Source organism: Rhamphochromis longiceps, linkage group LG3 (genome assembly GCF_057381845.1).
Source record: "Rhamphochromis longiceps isolate RC_006_pf linkage group LG3, R_longiceps_female_GT1.1, whole genome shotgun sequence".
Lineage (NCBI taxonomy): Eukaryota > Metazoa > Chordata > Actinopteri > Cichliformes > Cichlidae > Rhamphochromis > Rhamphochromis longiceps.
Genome location: NC_140559.1, coordinates 13,114,442 through 13,128,289, shown reverse-complemented (window position 1 = coordinate 13,128,289; position 13,848 = coordinate 13,114,442).

The window sequence follows — 13,848 nt, the reverse complement described above, 5'->3', positions numbered from 1 at the left end:
TCAACTCATCCATGTCACCTAAAAGGTAAACCTGTTTCTCCATCACCTGTTCAGCTCTGATGATTCAGTAAGGACATCTCCTGGTTTCATCTTCATGTTTCCCTCTCACCAGATATACAAACCGACATCATGACCAGCAGCTTTTTTGCAGCTGTGGCTCCAGCAAACATCAGCTGATACTAGAAATTAATATTAAATAAATTCTAACAACAGCTGATCAAGCTTAAACGTGCTGCTGTTTTTTAGCGCGACATCCGCTGGTTTCCTCTTTTGGCGCAAAGTGAGTGATAAACAAACAAGAGAGCCGATCAGCTGATCACTGATCAGTTTTCATGATTGAAGTAGAAACGGGAGAGGGAGGGGGGAGGATAAGAAAAGAAGAGGCAGCTGTGCAGCGTAAAGACAAAGAATAACTCCAGCTTTGTGTCTTTTTCATTGTAGCTGAATTACGGGACAAACTGTTCCTTTTCACCTCAATAAGAAACGCGTAATATTTTCTCTGAATACCAGACGGGACGGTTGGCAACTCTAATAACTTATGAACAAAATAAAGTTCAACATCAGTAACATAGCACCCACCCAGCTGTATAGAAACTCCGTCATGCTAGCTAGTACGCAGTACGGAAAAAGTCAGAATAAAGAAAATAAACTCCACCTAAACTTGGTTTATATCTGACCCAGAGAGACTGCAGGTCATAACTTCTTACCTGAAGTTCAGTTCACACTTGGACCGGCGGCTGCCTCGGGTCTCTTTTCCTTCTGCGTCCCCTTTCCTTCATCCACCTGCTGGCCTCCACCACTTGCTAATGTTACTGAATCTGTGGAAGCTCCACCATAGCCACCACACGAAGTAACGAGTAACGACCCTATCTAAATCCCAGTAACGACTAACGCGTTCCTGATTTTGGCATAATAACTAGTTACCGTGCTCGTTACCACAATAATAACGTAGTTACTGTAATGCGTTACTTAATAACGCGTTAGTCCCAACACTGGCTATAATTAGTAGGGCCAAAGATAACTAAGAAACAATCATAACCCATCATCTACTACGACACAGCAACATTTTACAATGTCCACAAGGGGTCATTGTAAAATCATAAGTTGGCTAAATAGCTTTAACAGGCACAATCTGTGGCACAAACAACTACAGCTATTATCATACCAGTTAACTTGTCAAACATAATAACACTTACAGGTTCATTAACGCTCACGTAATCACGCGTTACAACTAATAATGATAATGGACTGCATTTATATAGCGCTTTTCAAGGCACCTTACAATTCCACTATTCATTCACTGGTGAAGGCTACAGTTGTAGCCACAGCTGCCCTGGGGCAGACTGACAGAAGCCAGGCTGCCATATCGCGCCATCGGCCCCTCTGGCCAACACCAGTAGGCGGTAGGTGAAGTGTTTTGACCAAGGACACAACGACCGAGACGGTCCGAGCTGGGGCTCGAACCGGCAACCTTCCGACTACAAGACAAACTGCCAACTCTTGAGCCACGACCGTCCTGCCATGCTCTGCCGCCTTTTGCCTCTCACTCTGCCTCTGCGTGATGCGCACATGACCACTGATGCGCTTCCCTTTGGGTGCGCTTTATTCTTGCCTTTGGACATCCTGAGGCTGAGTCAGCAGAGAATTTGCATATGTGGCATAAAAACGGATGAAGGGTAACTGGCGACTTGTTTCAATATATATTATACCTTACAATATAAAGCACACTGAAAAAAACCGCGGTTGTGATTTGGTTCTCTAAAAATGAACTGAATTGAGTAAATGGGGAATATTGATGCAGCAACAAAGTTTTGCAGCTTCTTCTGTTGCACTAACATACATTTGAAGATTGTTTATGGAGTTTTCTCAGAAGTCTGAAGAGATTTTTCCAATTTATTGTGATTCAGTGTTTTATTATGAAGGGAAATCCTTTGAAATCTATATGAGTGACAAACAGGACATGTGCTCTGTGAATGGTGTGATAGAATCAGAGGTTTTCTCAGGCTGCACTCATTCATATAGAGACAAATCTGAATGCACAAACCTCCAACAGTTGATTCTGTTCATCTGGACGTAGCGTTTTGTGGGAGAAAATTTCGTCACTCATCCAAGTGACGTCTTCAGTCTCAGCTGACTGCAGGTTTCCCCAATCTTATAAACAGTACATTTGCATTATGACCTCCCAGCCCACTGATGGAACAATGGGCTGGGAGGTCAGTTCCTTAATCTTAATTATACAAATTCTCATGACCATTGATCAACAACCCTTAGGCCCCCTCCTCGACTCAGAGCTGGTCTTTCCCTTTTCATGTAAACGTAAACCAGCGTTCCTCCCTGTCCAGGACAGGGAGGAACGCTGTTTTGAGCGCGGAGTCAAGGAGGCCACTGTCATCGGTGCAACAAATGATAATTTGACAGGCGCAAATCAACAGAAGAAAAATAAAGGCTAGGTTTGTACTAAGTTAGAATATTTCTTTACTGATGATGTTAGACATTTAATGACTTAAATAACCTACAGGACTGAACTTTTGATAAGTTGACAGATCAGCTCTCAACGACTAAAGGCTGCTGTTGTTCTTCTTCTCTTGGATTCATTCATTAACCTGCGTCACGGCCAGACATTCCACTGATTAGCTCCCCCTGCTGGTTCAAATATCTGTCCTTTCATAAATGGTAAATGGTCTGTATTTGTATAGCACTTTACTTGGTCCTAAGTACCCCAAAGCGCTTTACACTATACACAATCATCCACCCATTCACACATACATTCACACACTGGTGATAGCAAGCTACAGTGTAAAGGACGCTCCAGTTTCTCCTCAGCTAAAGGAGACATTAAAGGGCGCACTGAAGCTCCTTTCCTTCATGTTGGCAGATTGCACTGGCCCTGATTTTGGCTGCAGACACTCAGACACTTCCTGTCACATCTGTCACTGTGGAGCTCTCCTAAGCAACACCATCCAACCTCCACCTGCAGCAGCTTGCACTGTAAGCAGGAGAAGCTGGACAAAGTGTTACAGAGGGGCTGTGAACGCAGCAGCAGCTCTTCATTCTGCCTGCACATGTATCTGCTCCTGCTGGATTCCTCTTGATTTTATGATAAACATATATTTCTGAAATATTTCCTCATATCCTAACATGCTGACGCTCGTCCTCTGTGAGCGGTTGGTGTCTTGGCTCAGGTGATCAGTTTCTGTTTCAGGTCACTTTCTACATGCTGATCATAACATGCAGGTGACCTCAGTCAGAAGGATGATCCAGGTGTTGTGTTTACCTGTCTGCTGTGGTTTCTTACAGATACCAGACTGCATAAGCTTGGAGCTTTTGTCCACAGCTGTTGGCTGGACACTCAGATAAACACTAACTCAAAACTACACTCAGATGTTGTGTTTAACCTTTGTAGAAAAGCCCCAGAGCTCTCTCGCTCTTCCTCACTTTGCAGAAGACCAATTAGTGATCAGAGTGCATCACACCTGTAGTCTTCACATGCCTGAAGCAGAGGAAGGGCCATGATGAGACAAATCACTGTTTCTGGATCCTTTATTCCTTTTCATTAGGACTGGATCTGTGTGTGCAGATGAAACACGTAGTTCCTGCTTTTCCTTATTTGTCATGGATTTGCTGTGTTAGTGAGTGATGGTTGTACTTGTAAGCTCAGGTCTGCAGGTTTCTGCAGGTGTTAGCATGTCTGGTGCTGGCAGTCACGCTTTGCTTCATAAGCTGAGGCTAAGTTGTTGTTTCTTGCTGTTTGTTATGATCTACTTTATTCATCACTTTTCCAGAACCACAAGCAACTCCATGTCCCTGTGTGACCTCAGTCAACACTCCTGCCATTAGAATCAGACATCTTCTTATGTTCTGGTCAGTCATCCTGCTCCTGCTGGTTTCTTCTTGATATTAAAATAAACATACGCTACAAAAAAAGAGGGGAACACTTGAACAACACAATGTAACTCCAACACAAACACACCTCTGTGAAATCAAACTGTCCACTTAGGAAGCAACACTGATGTTGTGTAATGGAATAGCCAACAGGTGGAAATTATAGGCAATTAGCAAGACATCCCCAATAAAGGAGAGGTTCTGCAGGTGGTGACCACAGATCACTTCTCAGTACCTTTGCTTTCTGGCTGATGTGTTGGTCACATTTGATCAGTGATTTCACTCTAGTGGTGGCATGAGACGGAGTCTACACAAGTGGCTCAGGTAGTGCAGCTCATCCAGGATGGCACATCAATGTGAGCTGTGTCAAGAAGGTTTGCTGTGTCTGTCTGTATAGTGTCCGGAGCATGGATGCACTACCAGGAGACAGACCAGTACATCAGGTGTCATGGTCCCGGGCCATGTTGGCCCAGTATTCTTAGTTTCTTGTATTTCTGTATTTCATTCCTTATTTAGGCCATGTTTCCTGAGTTGCCCTGTTGTGTTGTTCCCTAAGTGTTTTCCCTTCGTGACTCTTACCCCCTGTGTGCCCCTCTGTGTATTCATGAGCCCTCGTCTCTCTTTGTGTTTATTCCCTGTTTCCCCTGCCCGTTATGTCTATGTTCTCCCCGTGCTCTCTCTCCTCCTATTTGCACCTCTGTACTTCCTGTTTTACTTTGGGACTCCCGCACCTGTATACGTCATGTTATGTTCACCCCGCCCTGTCTCGTTATGGTTATCTATGTCAGCTGTGTTCCCACTTCCCTCGTTTACCCTCGGTGTATTTATGTCTGCGTCTCCCTCAGTTCTGTGTCGCATTCTCCCTCATGCTGTGTGGATCTCCCTGTGTCTCTCTGAGAGTTCTTAGTTTGTGGTTTCCCAGTTTAGTTTAGTTTGTATGTTTGTTCTACCAGCAAATAAAGCTGTGTTTTGAGTTCATCCCCCCGAGTCTGTGAGTCCTGCATTTTGGGTCCAACTCCTGCCTGCCGCATAGCAATTCATGACATCAGGAGACGTGGAGGGGGCCGTAGGCGAGGAACAACCCAGCAGCTAGACCGCCACCTCCACCTTTGTGCAGGAGGAGCACTGCCAGAGCCCTGCACAATGACCTCCAGCAGGCCACAAATGAGCAGGTGTCTTCTCAAACAGTCAGAAACAGACTCCATGAGGTTGGCATGAGAGCCTGACATCCACAGGTGGGGCTGTGCTTACAGCCCAACAATGTGCAGGACACAAGATTAGCAACTTCGCAACTGGTGCCTTGTGCTCTTCACAGATGAAAGTAGGTTCACGTTGAGTAGATGTGACAGACGTGACAGTCTGGAGATGCCATGGAGAACGTTCTGTTGCCTGCAACATCCTCCAGCATGGCCAGTTAGGCAGTGGGTCAGTAATGGTGTGGGGTGGCATTTCTTTGGGGGGGGGCGCACAGCCCTCCATGTGCTTGCCAGAGGTAGCCTGATTCCCATTAGGTACCAAGATGAGATCCTCAGACCCTCAGTGAGACCGTGTGTTGGTACAGTTGGCCCTGAAAGACCAAGGCATTACCGCTGTGGTCTGGCCCGCCCATTCCCCAGACCTGAATCCAATTGAGCACATCTGGGACATCTTGTCTTGTTCCATCCACCTACAACACGTTGCACCACAGACTGCTGAGGGGTTGGTGAATGCTTTAGTCCAGGTCTGGGAGGACATCACTCAGGAGACTATCTGCCACCTCATCAGGAGCATGCCCATGCTTTGTGGGGAGGTCATACAGGCACATGGAGGCCACACACACTGAGCCTAATTTTGACTGGACATTGGACATTACATCAAAGTTGGATCAGCCTGTGTTTTTTTTTTTAACTTTAATTTTGAGTGTGTCTCCAAATCCATATCTTCATGTGTTGCTACATTTGATTTCTGTCGATAATTCTTGTGTGTTGTTTTTTTGTCAGCACATTCAACTATGTACGAACAAAGTATTAAGATTATTTCATTCATTCAGATCTGGGATGTCTTATTTTTGTGTTCCCTTTATCTTTCTTGAGCAGTGTATGTTTCTGACATATGCTGACTTATTTCCTCATATCCTAACATGCTGACGCTCGTCCTCTGTGAGCGGTTGGTGTCTTGGCTCAGGTGATCAGTTTCTGTTTCAGGTCACTTTCTACATGCTGATCATAACATGCAGGTGACCTCAGTCAGGAGGATGATCCAGGTGTTCTGTTTACCTGTCTGCTGTGGTTTCTTACAGATACCAGTCTGCATCAGCTTGGAGCCTCGGTCCAGAGCTGTTGGCTGGTCACACAGATGAATAAGAAAAGTTCAAGGTCAAATGAAGAGACAACTATCCCTGCAGTAGACAGCTCTGTGGCGATGTGTTTCAGTACAGTAGTTACTTTATAGGTGATAACAGTCTTCCCTGGGTTAATGCACAGTTTCCACTATTCAACATCTGACTAAAAATAGTTGATGTTGTGCTTTGATGATGAAGATCCAAGAAAAGGAAAATCAACAAGTCCTGTACAGCGTAACACCCGCCTGTACACACGGCATCAAAAATAATAATCTGTTTGTGTTTTTTTTTAAGCCAAATAACTGTTTAAAGTGCAAGCAAGAATAAACATGACATACAAGAACCAGTAGACTAAACACGTGGCCCCTCTACAGCAAACGTACATCACACACTTTATATGTCACAATAAATGGAAAGAACTGCAGTTCATAGTGCTGTGACAAAGGATTCACATCTTTCCTCTTTTCTTATTTTTGTACAGTTTTTAACATGTTTCAGATCATCAAACAAATGTTAATATTAGACAACGATCACCCAAAATAAATATGGAATTCACTTTTTAAATGATCCTTGAATTCTTGGGGGAAAGTTTTTCAAACCTACCAGCCAAATGTGAAAAAGTGATTGGTAACAAGAACTGCAATCAAGCTCTTTTGTTAACTAGCAATGAGGAACTTTGGCCCACTCTTCTTCTTCTTCTGCTTTTTTATAACCTTGTATTTTGTCATTTTCATGACAAAAAAGCACTAGCAAAACAAAAACAAGTACAAGCAGGCAACCAGGATGTTAACATTCTCTGACATAGGACCATGGAAACCAAACAGACCAAGACCAACGAGAGAGAGATTTCATAAGGGGAGTTTATAACCTTATAGTACAGCGTTCCAGGATTCTGTTTCAGTCACTGAGGTATCTAGTCACACAGCTCCACCTCTGTGGGAAGATGTCCAGTTTCAGTTGCAAACTTGCTGTCACTCTCCTCCTATTGTTTTTTTAGCTATCAATAGGAGTATTGTTAGAATAGTTTCTGTCGGGACTATAGGTCTATCTAGGTATAGAGAGAAATAAGTTAGTTAATTAGTGGAGAAATAAGTTGGAGGATTTTGTCTGTTTCTTTTTTGATTCTTGTCCAGAATCCTTGGATTAATGGACAATCCCAAAATGTATGTGAATAATCTCCTGTTTTCCCACATTTTCACCAACATAGTTCTATATCAGGTTCTTTATAATGTGAGGAGATAACAAGAGCTGTATTAAAATCTGAATTAAAATTTCCAGTCAAATTCTCTCCACAGTTGACTGTTTATTCCTTTGCGACAGCTTTTACAGAGCTCTTCCCACACATACATCATCAGTAATTTTAACATTTAAGTTTAGTTCCCATTTCTCCTTAATACATCCCTATTTTAGCAGCATTTATTTACAAGCTTTTTGCATACATATCCATCTAAGTCTTTAGAGGGGAGTTGGAACTGTTTCTGAAGCTGGTTAACTGACTCGAGCTTTGTTCCATTAAATACTTGATATATAGTATGAAGGCCTGGATTGGCCCATGTCTTAAAGCTATTGTCCCACACAGAAGGCTGGAATTCTAGATTTCCTCTCACTGGTACGGCCTTTGAAACAGATAAATGACTACAGATGCTTGTTTTCCACATCTTCAGAGTATGTTTTATGGGGTCCACTCTTCTTTGAAAAATAGCTTTAATTCAAACACATCAGAGGGTTTTTCAGCATGAATAGCCTGTTTAAGGTCACATCAAAGCATAGACTTCAGCTCAGCATTAAACACCATTATCCCCCCCAAAGCTGCTTGACAAATGTCACGGGGTGGAAAGGGACAAGTTACCTAGGGTTTTTTATTATGCATGTTTTGCTGTGTTTTACCTTTTTTAATATTTTAATATTGTACAGTGTTGTATTTTTATGAGTTTTATTGCATGTTTTTGTAGTATTTATTGGTGACTTGTCCTGGAAAGACTCCGCCCCTCCCTGATTATGACCCTGACACACCTGGGAGGTCCCAGAGGCCAATAAGAGGGCCTGGCAGACCACAGACCACAGGCTTGAGAGACAGGTAGCAGGGATGGTTAACTAGGAGTGGCAGGTGACGGCTGCAAGTGCTGGAGTTGGCATTGGTGAGAGTGCTCAGAGACGCAGGGCGGCTGGTGAAGGTTGCCGTGCAGGACATTGTAGAGCATACGATGCTGTTTTGCTGCTGGGATAACTGGAGGCCAGATCACGGTGGGAAATCAGTGGCCAGAGGGACAGCGCCCTAACTGCCACGGCGAGACGGGCCGGTGCTGATTGGTGTGCTACAGGAACGCGGCGGGCAGAGTTAAGAGCTCTGCCCATCCGGGGTAAGTCTCCTGACTTATCCCACTCTAATGAACGGTAGCCACTAAAAGAGTAGTGACTGTCGCTGCCCCTTTTTTTCCAGCGCGTCGGAGCGGAGAACACGGACAGGAAGGCGAGGGCGCCGCCGGGTTTCCCCCTTCTACACTGTTTGCCTGGATTTCTACTTTTTAGTGACTTTTATTCCGTGGCGGAGCCACTGGATGTTTAATGTTGTGTTTTATTGATTTTTATGGTGTTTCCCCCTGGCCAGGGTTGTTTTAATTCATTTTATATTTTTAACTGTTTAAGTATAATAAATTTTATTTTCAGTCACACATTTTAATTCGGTGCATTCCCTTGACTGCTCCACTGCTCCGTCCGTTTTTGAGGAGGGTTTCCCTCCTTCAATAACACCTGTGTTAAATCAAAATCACATTCCCACCGTTACATAACTGGCGTTGTGCGACAGGATACGAAGTTAAGAGCAGTTGGTGGTAGCTGGGGGAATAGCAAATATGATGATGTATGTGTATTCCAGTGTCCCAGTATTGCTGTGGTTTAAAGGGATAGGCCAAATAAGAAGATGGAGGATTAACTGTTTGTAGCTTTAGCCAAGGGCCCCCTGACAGTGTGCGCAGACATGAGTGTTTGGCCACAAGAAGAGGAAATGAGGAACGTCCCGCCTAGGTTGTCGTGGGAGGTCAGCTGCAGGGTTGCGGGGTAATGATTTGCTGCTAGGCAGCAGTGCTTGGGATTAAGCACAAAGCCAGGTTAGGCCTGGAAGTATCCCTACAGTAGCAGCTAGGTGCACCTTAGGACCTTATGGCTTCTGGGTAGCTATGCTATGGTAAATGGTAAATTGCCTGTATTTGTATAGCGCTTTTTACTAGTCCCGCCTAGGGACCCCAAAGCGCTTTACACACCCAGTCATCCACCCATTCACACACACATTCACTGGTGGAGGCAGCTACAGTTGTAGCCACAGCTGCCCTGGGGCAGACTGACAGAAGCGAGGCTGCCATATCGCACCATTGGCCCTTCTGGCCAACACCAGTAGGCGGTGGGTGAAGTGACTTGCTTAACGACACAACGACCGAGACTGTCCCAGCCGGGGCTTGAAAAGGCAACCTTCCGACTACAAGGCGAACTCCCAACTTTTGAGCCATGGTCGTCCATGGGTACGTGAAAGGGATTGCTCGTTGTAGCATTTGACTGTATGGCGCACTTTGCTATATTTTCGCTTGGGGGTAGAAAAAGGAACCGCACTCCAAGAAGGCTGCATGACTGGAAGCTGGGCCTTAGCAGGGACTGCTAATCTTTCAGTGTGGGGGGATGTCACGTCGTGGAAAGGGACTCTGTTAAATCAAAATCACATTCCCACTGTTACACAAACTCAGCAAGTTAAGGGTTGCCTCCGTCCTGCCTCATCACGTTCTACAGGGGCACCACAGAGAGCGTTCTGACCAGCTGCATATATGTGTGTGGTTCAGAAACTGCAATGTTGGCCATCTCAGCCAGTTATAACGGATTAAAGTAGCTGCATAAATCATCGGAACATCTCACCCTCTGCTCTAGGACATCTTCCACAAGTGCTGCATCAGCAAGGCCTCCTGCATCGTGCTTGACTCCTCACATGGACTTTTTTCTCTTGTTCCATGTGGCAGACGGTATCACAGCATCGGGGCCCAATCCTTCAGACTGCAGATAGCTTTTCCAACAAGCCATCAGACTCTTGAACTCATTACCTGCTCTCCCACTCCCCCTCACCACACATACCCACACAGACTGTTAACTGACTCTATTACACTCAATACCACTGCATTTAAAAGGGTGGAGTGCCCACTCCGGGTCGGGGATGAGTTCCTGCCTCAAGTGGAGGAATTCAAGTATCTCAGGGTCTTGTTCGCGAGTGATGGGAGAAGGGAGCCGGAGATCGACAGACGGATTGGGGCTGCAGCTGCAGTAATGCGGACGCTGCACCGGTCCGTCGTGGTGAAGAGGGAGCTGAGTGTAAAAGCGAAGCTCTCAATTTACCGGTCGATCTACGTCCCTACCCTCACCTATGGCCACGAGCTGTGGGTAGTGACCGAAAGAACGAGATCACGGATACAAGCGGCAGAAATGAGCTTCCTCCGAATGGTGGCTGGCCTCTCCCTTAGAGATAGGGTGAGAAGTTTGGCCATCCGGGAGGGGCTCAGAGTAGAGCAGCTGCTGCTCCACATCGAAAGGAGCCAGCTGACAGATCTGCCTAATTTTCACCAATACTTCTTAGCCAACAGGCTTCAGTTCATCTCAGAATGGTCAAAACATACCTTCCTAGATGAGCCCTGGCTAGATGTTGAACAGGCACTATGCAAGGATCTAGAGATTTCAGACCTACCATTTATTAGCTCAAACATCAAAAGACATGAATGCTTTAAAAGTATCAACATCAGCGCCTCTCTAACAGCATGGTGGGAGTTTCTAAAAATATCGGAGTCTTCACTAATCCCATGCAAACGTACTCCTATCTGGAATAACCCTGACATATTACAAAACAATAATATGATTAACTTCCCAGAATGGAGTTGTTAAGGAATTAAATACTTAGAACATATATTGGAGGGAACAGAATTTATTCCATTTGACAGACTAGTTGCACAATATGGGATCAACAAGAAAATTTTTTTAGAATCTAAACAAATTAAATCCATAATAAAAAAGAAATTTAACCTCAGTCAAGTTGAATTACAAACACCACCAAGTGTGGCACATTTCCTTACTCTTAAATCCCCCAAATTATTATCTAAAATATATAGAACACTTTCTAAATTAGATGAATCAATATCCCTTCCTATTGCAAAGTGGGAAGCAGATTTATCAGTCAGTTTAGACCAAAACTTCTGGTCTCAGGTATGCTTAAAAACCTTTAAATTGATTAAAAATCCCAGTCTGCAATTAATACAATACAAAACACTACATAGAGTGCACTATACAGGTCATCGGATGTTCAAGATGGGCTTTACATCTTCCAACAACTGCTCACACTGTCAAGGCAATACACCAGACAATTACATCCACGCTCTTTGGTTCTGTCCACCAGTGCAGAAGTTTTGGCACGAGATATGTGAAGACTTATCAAAGTGTCTGAAATGTAACATTCCAACTTCCCCCTTAGTGTGTTTGTTGGGCAGCTTAGATAATGTCACTTCAGAAAAGAATATAGCCCATATGGTTTTCACTGCCCTATGCATAGCCAAGAAAACTGTCCTCATGAACTGGAAAAATAAAAACAATCTTATTTCTAACCAATATAGAAATTATCTATTAGATTACATTAGTTTTGATACAGCCTCGGCCACCACATCAGATCAATTGCTCTGGGCTCCTTTGATCGGCTCCATCACCTAGTGGGGGTGGGGGGTCATAGTTTGGTCCCGCCTTCAATGTTGTGATTGGTGTGGGGGCAGGGACAGACTTAGGGCGTCGGGGGGTTCCCCGGAGGCATCTTCCTTGGGGGGCTCAACCCGGGGTAGCGGTCATGTCCGGTTGGGGGCTCTTTTCTGACCATTTCCTCGTGGCTGCGTGCAGCGGGGCTAGGGGAGGGTCTGTGATGATGGACGTGGGTTACTGACCTGGTAGCCTGTCTGCCCCTGGGTGGGTCCGGGATGGGCGTGAGGGTCTGGGGGCGCTCCATCTCTGGGCCGGGGCCCTGGCTGGGTGTTGCCGGGGTTGTGGGCGGGTGGGTGCATGGGAGCCCATCCCTGGCGCAGGGTGCCGCCGGTGTGTCGAGTCGCCTGTGGGGCTCTTCAACCGGTGGGGGAGATTGTTACACCTTGCAGGAGCTTTCCTCCCCTCAGGAACTCTCTGCAGGAGGGGGAGATACAGGAGAGGTGGAGGAAGATCTCAGCCTGGGCGTCTATTGTCTCATGTAGTCTGGATGATGAGTGGATGGTGGGGTGGGTGCAGTTTTCTCTGTGGTGGGGTCCCGGGCTCTGTGGGGCCGGGGGGCGCTGCTGCGCTGGGCCCCGGTCTGGATGGGCCTGGGCCCCCTTTTCCCTGGCGGGTTGCGGAGTGTGGGAGTGCCTACTGGGGTCAGCGGGGGAGCTGGCCCCAGGGAGGGGTCACTGCCCCTCCCTTCCTTCCCTCCCCATCTCCAGCTGCCTCCCTCCTCCCGCTCCACCACAACCACCCACACATGCAGGGCCTTGGAGTAGGGGTATGTCACCAGGATGCAGAGGAGGCTACCCCCCCCCCCCCCCCCCCGTCCCCTTCTGGCTGCCTCTGCCTCAATTTTATCCCACAACTTAGACATTCACATTACTCACACCCTCATTACACATACATATAGGATCTTGGGGGTGGGCACAATACACGGAGTCCAAGTTACCATCAGGGTGTACACCTCACCCCTGGCATCGTTGCCCACCTCTCAATTTTAAATACATGTAGACATTGAGGGCTAGCAGGAGAGACTATGCGCTTACCTGCTGCTCTCTGGCAGGTAGCTCCATGCCCTCCTGGGTTTTAAATGCACCTTAGAACACACATGCGTCAACACTACTATGAGCGGGTGGAGGGAGGTTTGGAGTCTTCTCTCACCCCCGTTCTCTGCGGCCTGCTGGAGCGGGGGGGCTAGGAGGAGTTGGCCGTCCGGCTGCGGTCTGGGGTGTGGGGCCTCCCTACTGCTGCGGAGTCGGGGCGGTCTGCCTCTCCCCACCGCAGGGAAAAGGGTAACACCACCTGGGTCTGGGTGCAGTTCCCCCCTCCAGGGGCAGGGGTACCTAGACCCGGTTTGTAGAGTACGCTTGGGGAGTGTGATCGTGTGTACAGCGTCTCTTTATGTCTGTCTCCACGTCGGTTGAGTGTGGAGTAAGTGCATATGAGAGCATGAGGGTGGGAATGGATGTTTGTGTCTGTGTGTGCCTGTATGTCTGTGTCTATATGTCAGGTTGGGTATCAGACGCCACCTCTCTGGGGACATCTCGGGCCTTCCAAGGTTTGGAGGCCTATCTCCACCCACCACCACTTCTCCTGCCGGTGGCGGACTCCCTCAGGTGTCGGTGCGTTGGTGGTTCTTTGTATCTGGGGGTGGGCGTCCGGGTACACACCGGCTCACTCCTTGGCGGCCGCTTATTGGGGCTCGCTCGGGCCATTTCGGAGGTGAGGTGCCCCCGGCCTCTCGGCCTGGGGCTCGGTCACTCAGGCACAGCTGGCTGCCGGCGGAGCCCACGGGCGCATCACTGCAACTCCCCCTGGCTTCTGCTCCACGGCTGCTGAATGAGCCCTCATCTGGGACTCTCCTCAGCTCTTACTAGAACAGTGGCGCG